Raw genomic sequence first — 18115 nt, 5'->3', positions numbered from 1 at the left:
AGGCTTCCTCTATACTACTCGCCATCCTGACTTCGTTGGATGAAATCAGCGATGCGCCTCGCTGATTGCCACCGCCAGCAGCTTCCGCTTCTTGCTCTTCCATTCCAAGCGCGCTGGCAAGTCGGCTCGGCTTGTATGTTTAGCTTTGTTCATATATGCATGTATATATGTTATTTCCCGCGTTCCCACAAAAATTGATTTGTTGTATCGGAAGAGTGTTGCACTGAAAAATAGCCCTCTTTTTTATTACATATCTGCTACGTCGGGGCAATACCAAACTGATATTTTTGATAGAACGTATACAATGCCGCGTTTCTGTAAAATGTCTTGATCAAAGTTGTATTCGCGTAAGACTGGAGCTATGACAATTGAGACGCCCATGTTGCTCTCAATAAAAACTGCAGCTAATGAAAGCGAATCCCTAGAAAAGTGCACCCATTTGATGTTTCCGTACAGTAAGCGCTAAGGAAAGCATATATACAATGACGCTAAAACTGTGTCTAAGCGCCTGCCGGCAAAAACGATTTAGTCAGTCTAGCACAGCTAGCATATTGAAAACTTGATCAAATCGGTGAAGCAAAGAATGCAATAGCAACAAATTGGAATGAGGCACGAATAACGACAAGCAGCTATAGAAATTTGCACTGCAATCACCCATACACAAAATACGCACGAAAAGAACACACAGAACAAGCCCCAACCAACAACACTCACAGTTTTTTTTTTTTTTTTTATTGGCGCTAGTATGCCCTACGGCATCAGTTAAATAAAAAGGAAAAGTTTTGTTTCCTGTATGAAGGCCAGGAGTTGTCGATGCAGTGGACCGTGCGTCCAGCGCGTCAAGTCAGGTGGTCGGCCGGGGTGGTGGTGAAGGCCGCGTAGGTGGCGAGTGCGAGCCTGGTGAAGGCCCGGGCAGGTTCCCAATAGGTGATCAAGCGTTGCCTCTGTGGCTGGGGCAACGCAGAATGGGCACGTCGTTGGGGGAGGCTGTGCACCAGATGTCCATGTAGCCCGGATTGCAGGAGTCAAGGCGGCGCCCACACGAATCCTCCTGAGCGCAACCTCCTCTCGGCGAGTTAAGCCGCCGGGAAGGTCAGATCCACGCGGAGGAATGAGAGCACGCGTGGAGCGCCGGAGGGTTTCTTTGTGCACAAGCAAGCTGTCCTTCGGGGACAAACGAAGTAGAGGCAGCGGGTGTTGAACAGTCGCTGGATGGCAAGCGGCATCTGCTTCCACTTGAGCCGGTGCAGACCGGCGGGTCCACAGAACGCGGACAGGACAGGCACATGAGTGGATCAGTCGGTGTATATCGGAGGCTATATCGATGGAGCTGGTCACTTTTCGCAGCTCTCGAACTGCCTGCGTGGAGTCCGTATATACAAGCAATTTATCGTGTGACAAAGAATCCATTTTGGATATCATAACTGTTAACCCGTCCCGTATAGCAGTGAGCTCCGCTAATACGGATGGGAACGGTGCCTCTGTTACGTAAGAGCAGATATGTTGGATTTCAGGTTGCGCGGGGCATACGAGACTGGTGTGCAGAACGCAATTATCGGTAGCTGCGTCTACGTATACCGCTAGTGAGTTCTCGGTGGTAGTGACGATGCCCTCCTGCGCCGCTTGTCGGGTGGATTGTCGCAGGCGGGTCAGTGGTCGGTTGTCACTGGCCTGTGCCTTGAGCCATGGTGGAACTTCTGCCACGGGTGCGTCAGGCTGTGGCAGCGTTGAACCATAGTAGTGAGCTAGAGCTGCCGCCGCAGGAACAGCTTGACTCTTTAGGTAGCGAGCGACTCGACGCTGGTGTACAATTTCGTCGATGGTGTTGAGCTGCGCTTCCGCCTGGAGGGTCGTGATAGGTGTCATACGGGGAAGGCATGTAATCGCCCTCATGGAATCTCGGTTGGCGGTTTCGAGCAAGTCCCAGTCTCTCAAAGTCAGTCGTTGAAACTGAGCTTGATAAACGAGCCGAGGTTGTAGGATTGATCGCACCAAGATACGGGCCATTCGAGAACAGGCACCCCCCGTCTTTTGAGAGATGCGACGAATGAGATGGAGGGTATTAGCACTCTTCCGGCGAGCAGAGCGAACCCACGCATTCGCAGAGCCAGATGCGTCCAATTCGACCCCGAGCACACGTATAGTGGATACAGGGGTGAGGGTATGGCCATTTAGGCTCAAACATATCGGCGTCTGCAGGAGGCGACGGCGACCTCGTCTGTTGGTGATAGACATGAATGCAGTCTTCGTGGCAGATAGTGTCAGTCCTATGCGCGCACACCAGTCCGACGCCTTGTCGAGAGCACTCTGGAGTGCCTCCTGCTGGCGTTGAAGGTCTGGATGTAGTGTCCACACAGTCAAATCATCGGCATACAGGAGGAAGAAGGCATCTGGAATGCGTGCTAGTTGCCACGCGAGGGGCAACAGGGCAATATTGAAGAGTATCGGGGCTAGAACCGAGCCCTGCGGTACAGCCCGCTTCATTACAAAGTGTCCGGTTCGTTCCTTGCCTACTCTGATGCAGAAGGTACGGTGTGCCAGAAAAGACTCCACAAAGTCGCAGACGCGAGGCGGAAGTTGAAGCCATCGCATTATGTGATTGATCGCAGAGTGGCTGACGTTGTCGTAGGCCTTATGAACGTCCATGGCGAGAAGGGTTCGAATGCTGCTTGATCTTCTTCCCACAAGCACCATGGACGTCAAATGATCTAGGCCATCTTCCGTGCCCAGGTGCGGTCGAAAGCCAATCTGGGCCGGATGGTACCAGGCGTGCTTTTCCAGCCACCAGGAGATGCGCGACGCCAACATGCGTTCAAGAAGCTTGCACAACGTACACGTTAGAGCAATCGGCCGAAGATTAGAGAGGCTGTTCGGGTGCTTTCCCGGCTTAGGTATCGGCACAACTTCGGCATGCTTCCACGATTCAGGCAGCCCTCCGGTCGTCCAGACTGCGTTAAGCGTGTCCAGCAGCCACTGCAGTGCAGGGCCATCCATGTTCTTGAACACTTCATAGGAGATCCCATCTGGTCCTGGTGCCTTGCGTACTTTTGCCTGGTCAATTGCTGCCTGGAGCTCCGCCATCGTGTATGGCGCTTGCATGCCTTCGATGTCCGACGGACTGGGAGTCACGCCAACCTCCGGAGGCAGGTTACACGGACAGTCGAATTGTGGTGGGGCCAGGTTGTAGGCCGGGAAGAAAGCCTTAACTATTTCTGGAGCGAACTGGCTTGGCGTGCATCCAGAAGACAGACACGCACTGGCCGCTGGGTCCGGCATACGGGTGCCTAGTTCCATACTCCGGAACGTTCGCCATATTGAGGCGGTTGAAGACGATGGACCGAGTGACGCACACCAGTCCATCCACCGTTCGCGGGCGAGACGCTTCTCGCAGCGACGCGCCGCAGCGGTGAGTCTGTTGAGGTTATCACGAAGCTCAGCGGCTGCCGGATCTCGGTTTAAGGCCAGCTCTGCACGACGGCGTGCTGCCCACAGACGCAGAAGATGTAAATTTGGATGTGGTCGGTTCTCCTCTACCCAGCTTGACTGCGTGGCGGCTTGTACAGCTCTGATTAACACCTGCAATGGATCAGACGATGTATCAGCAATCGAGTCGTTCAGTTCATTGCGGAATAAGTCCCAGTTGGTTGTGTAGCATCGACGTCGGAGGCGGCGCTGGTTATACGCGGCCAAACCAATTTTCAACGGATGGTGATCACTCCCCCAGCAGTCTGGTTCTAGGTCCCACGAAACGTCACACATGCCCAACCACCACGAGAGATCGGGCGCATAAGGTGGAGCACAGGGATGATCCCACCGACGTGTAGAAGTAGCCGGGGCATTCAGAAGGACAAAGTGCGCGTCTGTAAATGTGTCTAGCACGATGTTGCCTCTAGCACTGGAAGAAGGGTAGCCCCACGACTGATGAGGTGCATTGAAGTCTCCCCCAACTAGTACTGGGCACCCAGGATAGGTTTGGCGCAGGTGAGCCAGCCACCCCAAACGCAGTCGGGGAGCGCTGCCACTATACGGACGCACGTAAACTGAAACCACAATCACGTCAGTACGCGGAAGTCTAACGAGCACTGCCACCACTTCTTGCCACTGGTTACACCACTGCAGCAGGGGAACCTGCGTTTGAGGATATGTAGTCACAACATACACTGCAGCCTTGCCTGGAGGTCCCAACGCATTGGTGCAGCGTCGATCAGGGATGGTTGGGGAATCATACGCAGTGAATCCAGGGATGCGTGGAAGCGAATTCGTTTCTTGTAGAAGCAGGCACCAAGCGGGGAGCTTCCCCAGCGCAAGGCGATAGCGAAGCTCACCAACTTTATTTGCAAGTCCCCGGCAGTTCCACTGCAGGACACAGTGGTGGCGCGTTGCTTTCAAAGGAGTGGTCATTGCGGTGGAAGGTTGGCGAGCACCACCTTTGAAAGCTCTTGCAGTTGCCGGGCAACAAAGTGGAGGAGCTCTGCCGGAGTCATCTTGACTGGTGCTGACGCGCTTGCGCAGGATAATTCAGGCACAGAAGCAGCGTACGGCACGTCTGTACCGCGCATCGCAGTTGGTCCAGCGGGTCGAGCGAGATGGGTTCTGCGTTGAGCGAGGCGCTTGACTTCCATTTGGAGCTGCTGTATCTGTTGGTCAAGCTTCGCCAGATCGTCTGTACCCGTAACGCTCAATTTAGGCGTATTCGCAGGCTGCTGAACACGTTTTTTGCCCCGCTTGACGGCGTCGCTGTACGTGGGGACTTCATAGCAAGCATTTTCAGGTTCTACCAACGCTGGTGTGTCCTCTTCGGAGGGGGACAACAGTTCAAACCGGTTGCTAGTCGGAATGTCGGCGTCCCTTTCTTCTTGTGTCACCGAACGCTGGCGGCGCTTGCGTTGGCGACGGGCTTTGAGAGCCTTCTGTTTAACTGGACAATCTTTGGACGTTATTTCATGATCGTCCGTTTGGCAGAGCCCACATTTGTACGTGCGCGTCTCGACGGACTCCATGGAGGTGTCTGCGGGTTGGGGACAAGAATCTCGCATGTGACCGGTACGAAAACACCGATAGCAGTGTACCACACCGGGCTTGTACACATGAAATTTCAGGATGCATCCATAGTACGTAATGCGGCTTGGTGGCGTTCGAGGCCCTTGGAGAGTGACAAGGCACGTGCGTCCACGGCCCATATAACGAGCTGTTACAATCTTGTGTGTGGAGCAGGTCAAAGCAGTGATAAGGCCCTCCGGCGATTCCCCTGGGTCAACCCCAGAGACCACATACCGACGCAAGTCCGAGCCGGAACTCAAGTACGCTTGCACCTGTACAGTACAATCAGCTGTGACTGGCAGAGTTTGCAGGTGGGTGAGGCGGTCAACGTCTGCTAGCGAACGCACCCATACGGATACGCTGTTGGTGGGATGGTGAATGGAGAAACCTTGAAACGCGGTGGTTTTGAGGCAGGTGTCGAAGGCTGACTGAAGGAGGCGATTTGACAATTTTGATACATCGAAGCACTCACGAGGTTTTACGACGACTTTGTACTTAGACTCGGTGCCAGGCGAGGCGACAGCTGCCGGAGAGGGGCACTCCCGCTTGCTTGCCGGTGTGGCTGAAGCAGACAAATCATCTATTCCCATTTGTGAGTCAGCCACGCGTTTCGCACTGCGTTTCGGAGCGGATGATGGTTGTGATGGCTGCGTCCCAAGCTCCGCTGCAGCCATCGTCACTGGTTCACATGAAGAACACGGGAGCGCCGCCGCTGCCAGACGCAACCGGCGAGACGCCGGAACCGTCCTGGCGAGCGTCCCACGCACAATGTTGAAGTGAACGGCACCAAGGGTGGTTAGTCCAGGTCGTCGATGGTGTCCGGAAGAAGAGTGCTTGGGGGCGACCCCACGGCCTCGTCCAGGGCGTCCGGCAGGTCTGTCCTTAGCCGGTGGGGCCAGAGAGCTGGGCGGCGTTGCGTTGAGCCAGGGCGCAGAGAGTGGGGGAACGCCGGTGGGGCGATGGTCGCGCGAGCCGATGCTTTCAGCCGATATTCACGGAGCCGTCGAAACGCGTCCGCTCTCGTCGGCAGCTCCAACACTCACAGTTGTCACTTCATGTTTGAGCAGCCCGCAGCCACGCGGGGGCGCGGTGGGGTGGCATGGTGTAAAGCGCGTAGTGGCATTACAGGTGGCGTCTAATGCATTGTGTGGTCGGCGTTCCACATCACAATTGAATTCAGTGCGCGAAAATACACACAAACACAAGGGAGGACGCGGGACAACACGAGTGAGCATGGAGGAAATGAAAGATTCACAGTATATCCACGGAGGGAATGATTATGAGTGAGCGAACCGCCCGTTCATCCGTACGTCTGCCTGTCCGTCTGTCTGTGTCTATCTGTCTGTGTCTATCTGTCTGTCCGTCTGTCTGTCCGTCTGTCTGTCCGTGTCTGTCCGTCTGTCCGTGTCTGTCCGTCTGTCCGTCTGTCCGTGTCTGTCCGTCTGTCCGTGTCTGTCCGTGTCTGTCCGTGTCTGTCCGTCTGTCCGTGTCTGTCCGTGTCTGTCCGTCTGTCTGTCCGTCTGTCTGTCTGTCCGTCTGTCTGTCCGTCTGTCTGTCCGTCTGTCCGTCCGTCTGTCCGTCTGTCCGTCTGTCCGTCCGTCTGTCCGTCTGTCCGTCCGTCTGTCCGTCCGTCTGTCTGTCCGTCTGTGTCCGTCCATCTGTCTGTGTCTATGCGTCCGTTTGTCTGTCCGTCTGTCTGTCTGTCTGTCAACTATATGAAATCGCCCGCTATACAACGTCATCTAGTGACATTATTTGCAAAGAGATGTACACACTACGCCAGCTATTGAGCGATTCATAAACTACAGAAGGCTACATACTACTACTACTACTACTACTGCAAAGGAGGAAACGACCCGCACCTCAAGGAGCTTCACCACTGGAAATCACCGCTATATCCTCTAAGTTAATGATGTTATAGAAGCTTGCTCAAAGGTGCACGGATCGTTTCTTGGCGAGTCCATTTCTGTAGATAAGCTTGTTAACGAGCCAAAGCATTATTTGTACGCCGAAGGCGTCGTTTTTTTTTTTTTTTTGCACGTTCTATGGCCGGCACTGCACAGTGTTGGCCACGTTGATCGGCACACCTGCCCCTTTATGCCATACTGGCCACTGCCGTGTGTCAAGCGCCCAGCGCTCATAAATGGCAGACGTGGAGCTATCAGGCGTTCTTCAACGGGGTTGAGAGTAGGCGGGTGGGAGGATATCGGTACCATTGCGTAATATTCGTCGTAAGAACTTGTCACGTGCTGCCGTACCTACGAAGCGAACGAAGTGGGCGTACTCGCAAGGAGGCTAGCCATTGAAAACCGACGAATGGGCGGCCGGACGAACGAATCAACGAACGAACGGACGGACGGACGGACCGACGGATGGATGAATGGATGGACGGACGGACGGATCGATAAGGCTGTACCTTTTAAAGCGGGGGGCGGCTAACGCCACCTAGCCATATAGTTGAGTTCTATCACTATGTATTGAAAGACTAAGTTTCACTCATGCCTTGATTGTAACCACCAATCGGTTAGCCTCATCCTAGTTTTTTCAATCTCCTTAAAAGCTATTTTGCCTTCACTGTCCCTAAACCCGAATGTTTTGAAAACTTCCGCGCCAGTATATTGGATTATGGAGTGAAGCCCCTTACAGGACATTAGGAATGTTCCATCAGAAGGGACAATTGGGCGAGTTTGCGCACTTCCATCTTACACGGTTATTATCGTGACGGAAACAGGAAAGGTAAAGAAAAGACAAACTACAGTGCTGTAGTTTGTCTTTTCCTTCCCGTCCCTGTTTTCGTTGCGATAATATTCGTTTGAGAAAGAAATGTGCGGCTGTTTTCTTCTCTCCACACGCAATACATAACGTGTCTATCCCTTCGTTGTTGGGTCGATGCGTCTTGTTCCGCAATACTCCCATCCTGGCCTTAAACAGCTGAGAACTACTAATTATTGTGGATCTTCTGTAATTTGTTTCTTGAAAGTTTGGTAGGTATCCAGTGATTATTTCGTAAGCATCTCCATTTTCCACATGTACCTCTCCGTTTCCTTCACCATCTTTTTAACCGATGTTTCATTTTGGCTTATTGGTATCCTGCTGTTGTCTAAATATTTGCGTTACGATTTTTGAGCTCGCTTCCTTCCCTTAGTGTCAACATTCTTCATATACAAGTAGCTGAAAACTTTCCTAGCCCAGCGCTCCTCTCCCATTTTTCTCAATCACTTCTCAAATCATATTTTGCTGAGCGCTTCTATACCCTGGAATGACGTCCATGCCATGTCAGCTTGTAGCCCCTGATTTGGGGCATTCCCGTGTGCTCCCTAAGCAAGCCTACCTATGCCACTTGTTTAATTTCCAATTTTGCTTGAAACCCTGATCCCATGTGCAAGACCCCATTGCCGAACGTCAGACCTGAGACCATGACCGTGCTACCAGATGGCGGCATGCCACCTAGGAAGCATTGTGTTTGAATCACCGGAGACTCGACTAGAGCGGCGACTAAAGAAGCTTACACTGTCGTCCTTTATGAAAGTGAACACGTGAACGCGGGGCCTGCACTCTGTGGCGGCTGCCTACAGCACCATCAACAGACAGCAAAAGGAAGCACGTTCGCTGTTAGCGTCATATGTTGCCGAAAAATAATAATAACGAGTTATGGCGGGTAGACAAGCGCCAGATTGTACTCTCTCTCTACTCACGCATGCAGTGCGTAGTCTACTGCCAACATATCAAACGTTCGTGACCACGGCGCAAGCTGCAGTAATCGGAATCTAGCAGCGCTTGTTTACCGCCCGAGACTCGTAATCTGGCTTGGCCATAGATGACGCCAAAAGCGAACGTACTTTCTTCATTTGTCTATGGTGCTGCAGGCAGCAGCCGCAGAGCGCAGGCCACGCGTTCACGTGTTCCCTTTCATAAAGAACGACAGTGTACGTACACAGTGGCGACACTGCTGTACATGCCGGCCACTGCCGCCTGAAAGTCCGCGAGCAATAGAAGCTTGGCGACCAAGCTCCTAACACAAAGAAGGAAGCATTTGCCACACAGCCAGGTTTAGCGAGCCATTTCGCTTTGAAGCAAGCAGTGTCGGCCCAACGCTTGACCTTTTGCGTCGAGATCACCCGAGCAATGGGATCTGCCGAGACTTCGGGTTACTTCGGCCGGTAGCTTTTAATAGATTCGCACTTGCTCAACGTCGGCCAGCCGGCTCACCGAGTATACGTTCAAAAAAGAAAGTCATAGGGAGGACTAAAACCTACTGCGCGTTCTGACGTCTTCATAACGTGTCCGGACGACATGGTGGTCTTCAATCACGTGGCGTAATGCTGCCTATTTTCTTTTAACTTCTTTCATGCAAGCATGTACAAAAAGGGGCCATGCTTTCTGCATGCCTCAAGAACACGCTTAAAATTGAAAGAAAAACTACGAACCTTGCTTCAAAAAACGCTCTTTGCGCCATGTTGCGGGTGAGAACACGCTGGCAAACCTTCGAGATTTTCGTGTAAACAGGTCACCGCTAGTATGCTAGAGGATGCGCTGTGCGTGGTAAGAATGTCGAGTGGCGCGCGGTGGTCACAGGGGTCACAGGTTAGAATCACCGGTCGCGCACTACGGAAAAACAATTCCCAGTGTATTTTTCTTTCTTCCAGATTTTTGCCTATATATATGCATATACGGTACAAGAAGGTGAAGGTGACGGCAAAAACTCGTCGAGAGTGTCGATGAAGTTACAATAGCAATAAAGACGATACAATGAGATGATAAGTACAAGAGAGCGCCTAACATCAACAAGGACCCATACAATGTTAAGAACGACTATCTCAGTTGTGTGCATTGGTGTCACTATAGACTGGCGCACACATCTTCTTCATTGTTAGCAGACTGAAAAAAATAATCACTGCGCTCAAGAAGGCAACTGTCCCATGTTTCTCGAAATATATGTATGTCTATCTGGTGCTTTAGTTTTACGAATAAGGTTTAATTTTACGAATAAAGCACGAGACGCGAGCATGCGCAGTGGTGTGGTCGACGACACTGGGGACGCTGGATTTGCAACTATAACTAAAGGTGCGACAATAAAGTGTTCCGCCTTCAAAATACGGGCTTTTGTAATGTCTAGGTGTTGCCTTGCGTATTCTAGCTGACATCACGAACACTTTTTGAGTACTAGGAACTGACTTCACGTACAATAGCGAAAGCCTGGGTTACAAAGTGAACAGGTGGCGAAAGGTGAGATAGTTGTAACACAACTCTAAAGTAAAAAAAAAATGCGCACACAGGATGAAGATGACGTGAGGACGGGCGACGTTTTTGTTTCATCTTCCTTCATAAGGCGATCTTTTTGTTTATTTTTTTACTTTCAAAAAGGTATGAGTCTATACGTAAACATCGTGTTTTGCCAGTGTGCCCCACTGCCAGTGGTGATGCAGAAGATACCCTGCGAAATCTTTAAAGAGGTCATAAAAGTGTTCAAATCGCAGTCCATTTCGATGTTTCGCTAGAAGAACGAAACAGCAGGCGCCAATAATATGCATGTGCAATCAGTTTGACGTAATCCCATATTTCGATATCTTTACTCCCAGGGAGGGCATCGATACAGGTATCTTGAACCGTACGGGGACGTTTATACTAATTTGCATGCTTTCGTGCATTTTTCGTAATGCGCGCTTCCAAACATCACTTGTCCAAATTTTCTTTTTTTGCATCCCCGCTCGTCCAGACATACTCCACCTAAAGATATTATTTGGTGAGTGTGACCAACGTCGTTGATAGTGCTGCGTACCTACTAGATACAGTAACGCGAACAGGTGGCCGCGCGTTTTGGAGGAATAAAGCGGCTTACGAAATGAACTAGGCGGATCTAAAATGCGGAGCTACTTACTTGCTCACCCAGCAATGAATGCGTAAAGCTAGTTATTTACATGATTATGAGGGATTCTAGACGCGTTTCTCCCTAGCGAACTATTGGGCTTTTTTGTTCATTCTGCGCCCGCATTCATTACAGAGCTCCATAATGAAGTGCGCATAAAAGTTGCCTAGATACGTAGTGAAGGCAGCCAGACAATGGAAACAACATATTTGCGCAGCGCAAGACTACGAGTAGTTACGACGTAACTACAGAAGAAGAGACAAGGACAGAAAGAGCGCTGCTTTGTCCTTGTCTCTTCTCCTGTAATTACGCGGTAACTACTCATAGTCTTGCGCTGTACAAATATGTTGATTCCCAATCACCAACTATCCCAAGCATCTGTTTTATCAAACACTAGAGAAAGAGTTGAATCAAACTGTGCGTGAGGCAATTTCGAGGTACGAAATGGCTCTATATTGGACCGGTTTTTGGGTTTTGCTAGCGAAAATTGAAGGTTATAAGGAATATGATGTGCCTATTAGATAATCAACTGCATTAAGGAGTTGTTTTACATTGTTTTCATTCATCTTTTGTATTACGACAATCTCAGAGGAGTGAATTTTTCGAAGTTTTAAATTACCAAGTGCAAACGGGCACCGTGAACGAAAACAATGCACCAATATTTACTTTTTTCTGGAACTGCCATAGCCAAGCGTAGAAAATATGGTTATGCACTCAACTATTCAATATACTTCGTGTAGACGTCCTTCAACGTGAACGATCAACTTGGAGAACTGGAAATTCCGTATCAAATATACCTTCGAGTTTTTCGCTGGTGTACGAAATGAGGTTGTGCACTAGCTGCGTAGTTGAGTGACCGGTGTCTTGGAGCTCAGCAATGTCGCGCTTTACGTTCTGACCTACAATGGTGAGTAGTCAGCATTGCAGGTCTACGAGACTGCTATTTACCCCACAGATAGCCATAAAACTGCTGCTTTGGCATCATCCCTTATGCATGCCTTCTTTGAATTTGTTGGTGACACCTTGCGAAACACTAGTGGGTCACCAATATTGTAAGACTGCACACATTTTCTGAAAACATCACAGGCATAGCAATAGTAGCATTAGAGAAGCCGAAACAACCTGTCGGATTTTACGTATTTACGTATTTTACGTAAAGGACGACGGTTGCACAGAACATTACAACTCTTTCGTTGCGGATGTGTTCACCCTATAGTTACACTTATTCCGTTTTTTTTTTCTGATTACGCTTTCCCACAGCAACTACTTTCGAGAAGCCTATCCAGTGTCGAGCAAGTTCTTATGTCGAGATAATGTTCTTTACTTTCCTTCTCGCAAAAGAAGTATGCAATTGACCGTGCTACTCGCAGTGAATCTTTTTCTTTTCCTGCTTTCCACGCGAGACATTGCAACACATTCTCGAGCCATAAGTGTTATTCCATCTCACGCGGGCCTTCTTTTAAAGCCGGTTCAAAACGTGTGCATGTGCTGCTTTTAGAACATGCGCACAAGCAAGGAAGCATGTCACGCAACGGTGCGCGTTGCCGGCGTTCTGCGTGGTTGTTACGACACACGTGCAATAGCCAGTGAGGTAACTATAAAGCGATGTTACAACGCGCCGCTCCATGCGCTCACCAAGTGTACAGGACGATAACAACGTTGGAAGCATGCTTTCTCTTGCATGTACTTGCACCGCGAGCTTACATCCGGAGCGTGCCGAAGTACTTTCTAGATATCGCCACGTGCGATCACTTTCGATCCCGCAGCGTGAGAACATTATTTTTTTTGTTCAAAGAAACCGCGTTTCCAGAGGTTTTAGTTAAGAGGGATAAGTTTATATAATGGGCATCAACAGCCACAGTAACCTCGCTTCCATAAAGTAGTAAAAACAACCGTTTGCTAACGCCTGTGGGAAATAAATGAGGAAGTTTTAAGTGTCTTCTTACGAAACTTGTTTCCTTTCGCAACTGGCGTACCAGCCTCATTTTCGTGCGGAAGATATTTAGAAGAACCCTCACGCTCTCCATTGCAGAGAGAGAAAAAGACATACAGATAGTTGGACCTCACGTGAACGTTGTTATTAGACGCTTTTAAGGTATAAGGAGTAACCGGTGCCCTACCGGTGCGCCAACATCTTCTTACATCATGTCAATAATAAAAAAAAAGACCACTTTACTGAAAACAGCATTTTTATGGAGCGACGGTGGTCAGCCAATGCCTGTAACCCCTCCCCCCCCCCTTCAACTCCTTTCCTTTCATTTACTATACCCTCAATCGCACAAAGCTGTATAAAGGAAAGGCGTACATAAAATAACAAAAGAACAAAAAAACAAAAAGTAACGTCAATTTATTAAAATCACACCACACATGAAGATTCAGAGCTAATGCAATTAGCGTACCTGCAATGAAATTGTAGGTACGCTGATAAACGCTGATAAATACGAGACGAAAAACAAATGGACGGACGGACAGACAGACAGACACAGACAGACAGACAGACAGACAGACAGACAGACAGACAGACAGACAGACAGACAGACAGACAGACAGACAGACAGACAGACAGACAGACAGGTTCCAGCGCATCAGAGGTCGCCTTATCAGCATCGTCGAGCAACGGTCACCAATTGTTCTTTCGTAATGAATAAAATAACAACAAATGAAAGAATAGGTACTTACACAATCGCGCTTGAATCAAACTGTTCTCGTAACCTACTTATTGTCAGAATGGGCCTGCGATTGCAAGAGGGCACTCACTAGTGGCATCACTTTGTCACCCGGTCTTTTCGACGTTCTTTAGGGCGGTGAAAGCTACATAGCGATATCACTGTCATCGGCGTTGCGCAGTACATCCTTCGAATAACGGGTAACGCGATAAGATCATAATAATAAAGAAAACTTGATGCAATAAATTAAACGTGTGTGGATGTGGTTGCGCCAAGCGGTCGCAACGAAAACGATCGCAACGAAAAGTGCATTAACATCAACGGCAAAAGAAAGGCAACGAAGGCATATCAGCGAAGGAAGCGCCAGCAGACTGGTGTTTGTAGCCAACTGTAGCACGTAATCCACTGTGCTCCCACAAGTGATGCTGTGACAACCAAGCGGAAAATACTTCGGTGTCTATCGCAAAGGCAATACATTGTCGCACGCGAGCCGATACATCTCGCTGCTCAGAACGATGACTGCTCCTAATCGAATTTGTTACTAAACCAAGCTTCGTTCCTTTGTTTTTGATTCGTAAACTCTCTGTCGCGCCCTAACGAGATCAGTAAACGGATCGGAGGACTCGAACGACGCTGAAGACAATGCCGGCGTGCCTCTCCACTCTGGAAGCGGATTTGTCTCACGTTTCGCCGTTTTGAATGGAGCCGATACTCGAGTGTCTGAAAGGGAATTTTTCACGTCATCTCTCTTCCTTTGCGCATAGTTCTACATGTGCTTGTGTTTTACAGTGGTGACCTACTCCACCGATACACTCTCTATAAGTATGCGGCCCTCTTTTCTTCATTCTGGCAAGCTTAATGTTTCAAAGTTACTCTGAGTGAAAAAAAAAATAGATTGCGTAACGACTGCGAGAGGAACGGGCTCGCATTCTTTTTGATCGGCCACACTTAATTAACAAAATTTGATAAGCTTAATGAAGAAATAAAGTAAAAATGGTTCACAGAGCAATACTACAAGCATGCAAGTTTTAGATTCAAAAGTACTCCAGTTAGGAACATATGGTCACATGAATTCAAAACATGATGATTAAACAGTTGTGCGATGGCTTTCAAGGTCCTTCGTTGCTACAATTTTCGCCCAAGCTCTGTCTATCTCGACAATCGAGGGCCAGCGACACTGGAATCCCGAAATAGAAGTCCGGGTACTCTCCAACGAGTTCACTTTCCATTTTCCCTCTAAATTCAACAGTATCACCATATGCGCCTTCCTGTGGCGAAGGCGCCCGTCCTAGTGGCATCGCCGTGTCAATATAACCTTCGTGGCTTTCGAGGACATAGAATTCCACTGCGAACTTTGTGAACATGCGGAAATGTTTGGATACCGGGTGTTGTACAGGATATAAGATACACGCATCACAAACACGCGCACGCACACACGCACGAACACTGAAACATGAATCGAATAGCTTTTCAAACGATGTTGAACCACATAGGGGCGTCTCTAAAAACCACAATTCTAAGCACATGGGCATCAAGCATTGCCGCCTCCGTTGGAAGTGCAGCCGTCGCAGCCGGGATTCGATCCCACGACCTTCGGGCTAGCAGTCGAGTGTCATAACTACTACACCACCGCTCCGTAGAGCAGTGAAATGTTTAAATCTTCTAAATTAAACATTAGCTTGAATTGTTCAGTGTTGCGCTACACTCAGCTCCAACCTAGAAGTAACGTAGAAAACGCAGAAGTACCCCATCTTGGCGCCCGTCAATAAACTAGCATTTTACAGTGTAATCGCGCTCATACATTTTATATTTGAACATGAAAATGAAGCCTGCTGTGCGAAAATTAAGCTAAATAAACAGGTTATGAAAAAAAACGAAACTATGCATACTCCGTAATCCGCTATTTGTTATTGATGAACATTGAAAGGCTGGTATATTCGTGCTGCACTTCTTTTTGCGGCAAAACATTTCGGCAAACACTGCAGCGAAATTCGTGAATATCACGAATTTTTTAATAAAGTTTGGCCTCGTATACTGAAGAATAAAAGCAAAATTTCTACGTAGTATATCGGCAAAGACCAATTTTCGCGGCCATGTTATGGAACCTTGGGAAAAAATGTGATTGTATCAAACGCAAGAAATGCGTTACTGCCAAGGGACATTGGTTGGGAATTAAGAAATAACCTACTGGGCCGCAAAATATTATTCAGAATTGTATCAACAAAATTCCACATACGTAAGGAAGATTCCGAAAAAACCGCTCAGTCCAAAGAAAGGTTAAGGATGCAACCTACGTAGATGAAAAAAGAAGTGTGTTTCAAGCTGCCACTTCCCCCTGACTCCTTTTTTCGTGTACGTGCGATGCGTCCTTAACCTTTCTTCATCATGCACCAACTAGCACAACAACACGTTCTAGTAATCCCAGCCGGTGTCTGAAATGTACTGACAGCGCCGATTGAAAATCTTAACTATGACGCAAGATGCAAAAAGGGGAAGTGCAACCACGAGGATTCTATTATCTGTTATATCACCGCTTGGTCGCCGAAGGCTGGATTTCCGCACGCTCTAGGTATACGTGCAGCGTATGACGAAATAAAAAAAAAAGCTGCTTTGTGTAGTGAACTCGCTGAGGCAGCAAGGAACTTTCGCAACATCTGCCAATCATTACATGTGCTACCAAAAAGTGTACGTCACAATTTAAGTTTCATGCATTCTTCAAAATTTTTGTAGTCGCCTTTGCAATAGCAGCATGCGTGCACGGGCATTCTCGAGCAGCGAGAGGCCGAATCGGTCACATACTGATCTGAAAACTTCAGCAGCCTGCAACACGTGCACATTTGAAATCATTTAGAGATTGCTCACGGAGATAAACATGCACTAGCATTCGAAATGGCGCAGTAGAATAAAAGTACTACTGGCACCCATTTTTTTAACCTGAACGTGTGAGCGTCAACCAAGCGCCGTACAACGCGGTACAGCAGCCAAATGATGGAGGATACGTGCATGCACGCACACGACTAACAGTCCTGTGCAGCTGTCTTCTGCTAGGCTCTTCCGGAAACCAGACAACGGGGTGCCGGGAACCACGCTTGTCGACTCGGCAGCCGACAGTGGCGAGTTTAGGTTTAAGTGGGTGTAAAGTATACTCACGCATTGAAATAGGACCCTCGGAACGCCTGGACACCGCTATTCGGATGGCGCAGCTTGTGGGTGCTCCTAAAACCAAGGTGTTTCATTGTGGTATGGGGCGAAGGGGAGAACATCTGCGAAGCAGGATTGCCACTTCCGGTTGCTAACAAGTCGATATACAGTTAACCATCTGCATACTGCCAGCGTGGCGCTGCTAGGCTTAAGCGCTTTCACGTGCTCACCGAAATGGCTCGACTGTGTACGTTACTTGTATTGCGGCTCAAGCAGACGATGCTGTCGTTCTTCGTCTTTCGGTAATGCGGCATTGATTGATTGATATGTGGGGTTTAACGTCCCGAAACCACCATATGATTATGAGAGACGCCGTAGTGGAGGGCTCCGGAAATTTCGACCACCTGGGGTTCTTTAATGTGCACGCAAATCTGAGCACACGGGCCTACAACATTTCCGCCTCCATCGGAAATGCAGCCGCCGCAGCCAGGATTCGAACCCGCGACCTGCGGGTCAGCAACCGCGGTGATGCGGCACGCATGCACTCTAAGTTAGAAACGCAATTGGGCAAAGAGATCGTGCCTTATATGCGTTCGCAGGCTTAATAAACATAAGCATGTGCACAAAAGAATAGCGATTTTATTACGCTATTTCTGTCGCAAAAAAAAGAACAAAAAAGCTGTCACAGGTCTGTCTCTGTGTAAAACAATGTCTTAAATTTTTTATTTGTTTCGCCTCGATTTTGTGTTTTGCCTTTAGTTGTTATGTACTGCAGCCATACTGCACGGAAAACTTTCGTAGAGGATATCAGCCATGGAAGAACGTGCCAGCTTCGACCACTCTTCCTCGACGGTAGCCCACGGGCTGTCGCAAGGACATTAATTTTAATGCAAAGCTCCAATGGCACACGAATACAGGCCTGCGACTGCTTTTTCCCCTTTTTTTACTATTTATTGCGATAGAAAGCTTGAAATAAACTCACTAAGCTTTTGGGCAGATCTTTATGTTCATCATGTCTGCGAACGCACCTATAGGGCAATCTCTTAGTCCATCGTGTTTGTTTTTTTTTAAATTTTATTTTCGAGCCCACATGCCGCTTCACCGAAATTCGCATGCAGAACAAGAGCGTCGTCTATTCGCGCCGCAATATAAGTTGTGTGCACCGGCGAGCCATTTCTGTCGGCATGCAAAAGTGCGCTAGCCTATACAGCAGCGCTTCGCGGGCAGTGTGCACATGGTTAACTACAGGCTGACTCTTTGTCGACCGGAAGCAGCAATCTTGCTCCGTAGATGTTTCCTGCTCGCTCTCCACCAAAATGCAACACTTTGGTTCGACGAGCACCCATGAGCTGTGCCATCTGTATACCGGCGGCCACTTGTTCCAAGTGTCATATTTCACTCT

General features: G+C 48.9%; 1 long non-coding RNA gene across 2 annotated transcripts in view; it reads right to left on the bottom strand.

Annotated features, from left to right (window-relative positions):
• The window catches only part of LOC142813884 (uncharacterized), a 236565-nt gene that overhangs the window by 143468 nt on the left and 74982 nt on the right, over positions 1–18115 (bottom strand). Inside the window, exon 1 of one of the 2 annotated variants that reach the window (XR_012894714.1) lies at positions 16723–17020. The exons of the other annotated variant lie outside the window; for it this stretch is intronic. This is a non-coding gene — a long non-coding RNA (uncharacterized LOC142813884). Of the gene's footprint in view, positions 1–16722; positions 17021–18115 lie in introns of those variants that run through there. 2 annotated transcript variants of the gene reach the window in all.

The sequence above is a fragment of the Rhipicephalus microplus genome, chromosome 4, assembly GCF_043290135.1.
Source record: "Rhipicephalus microplus isolate Deutch F79 chromosome 4, USDA_Rmic, whole genome shotgun sequence".
NCBI lineage: Eukaryota > Metazoa > Arthropoda > Arachnida > Ixodida > Ixodidae > Rhipicephalus > Rhipicephalus microplus.
This window is presented reverse-complemented; position numbering and strand designations above follow the sequence as displayed.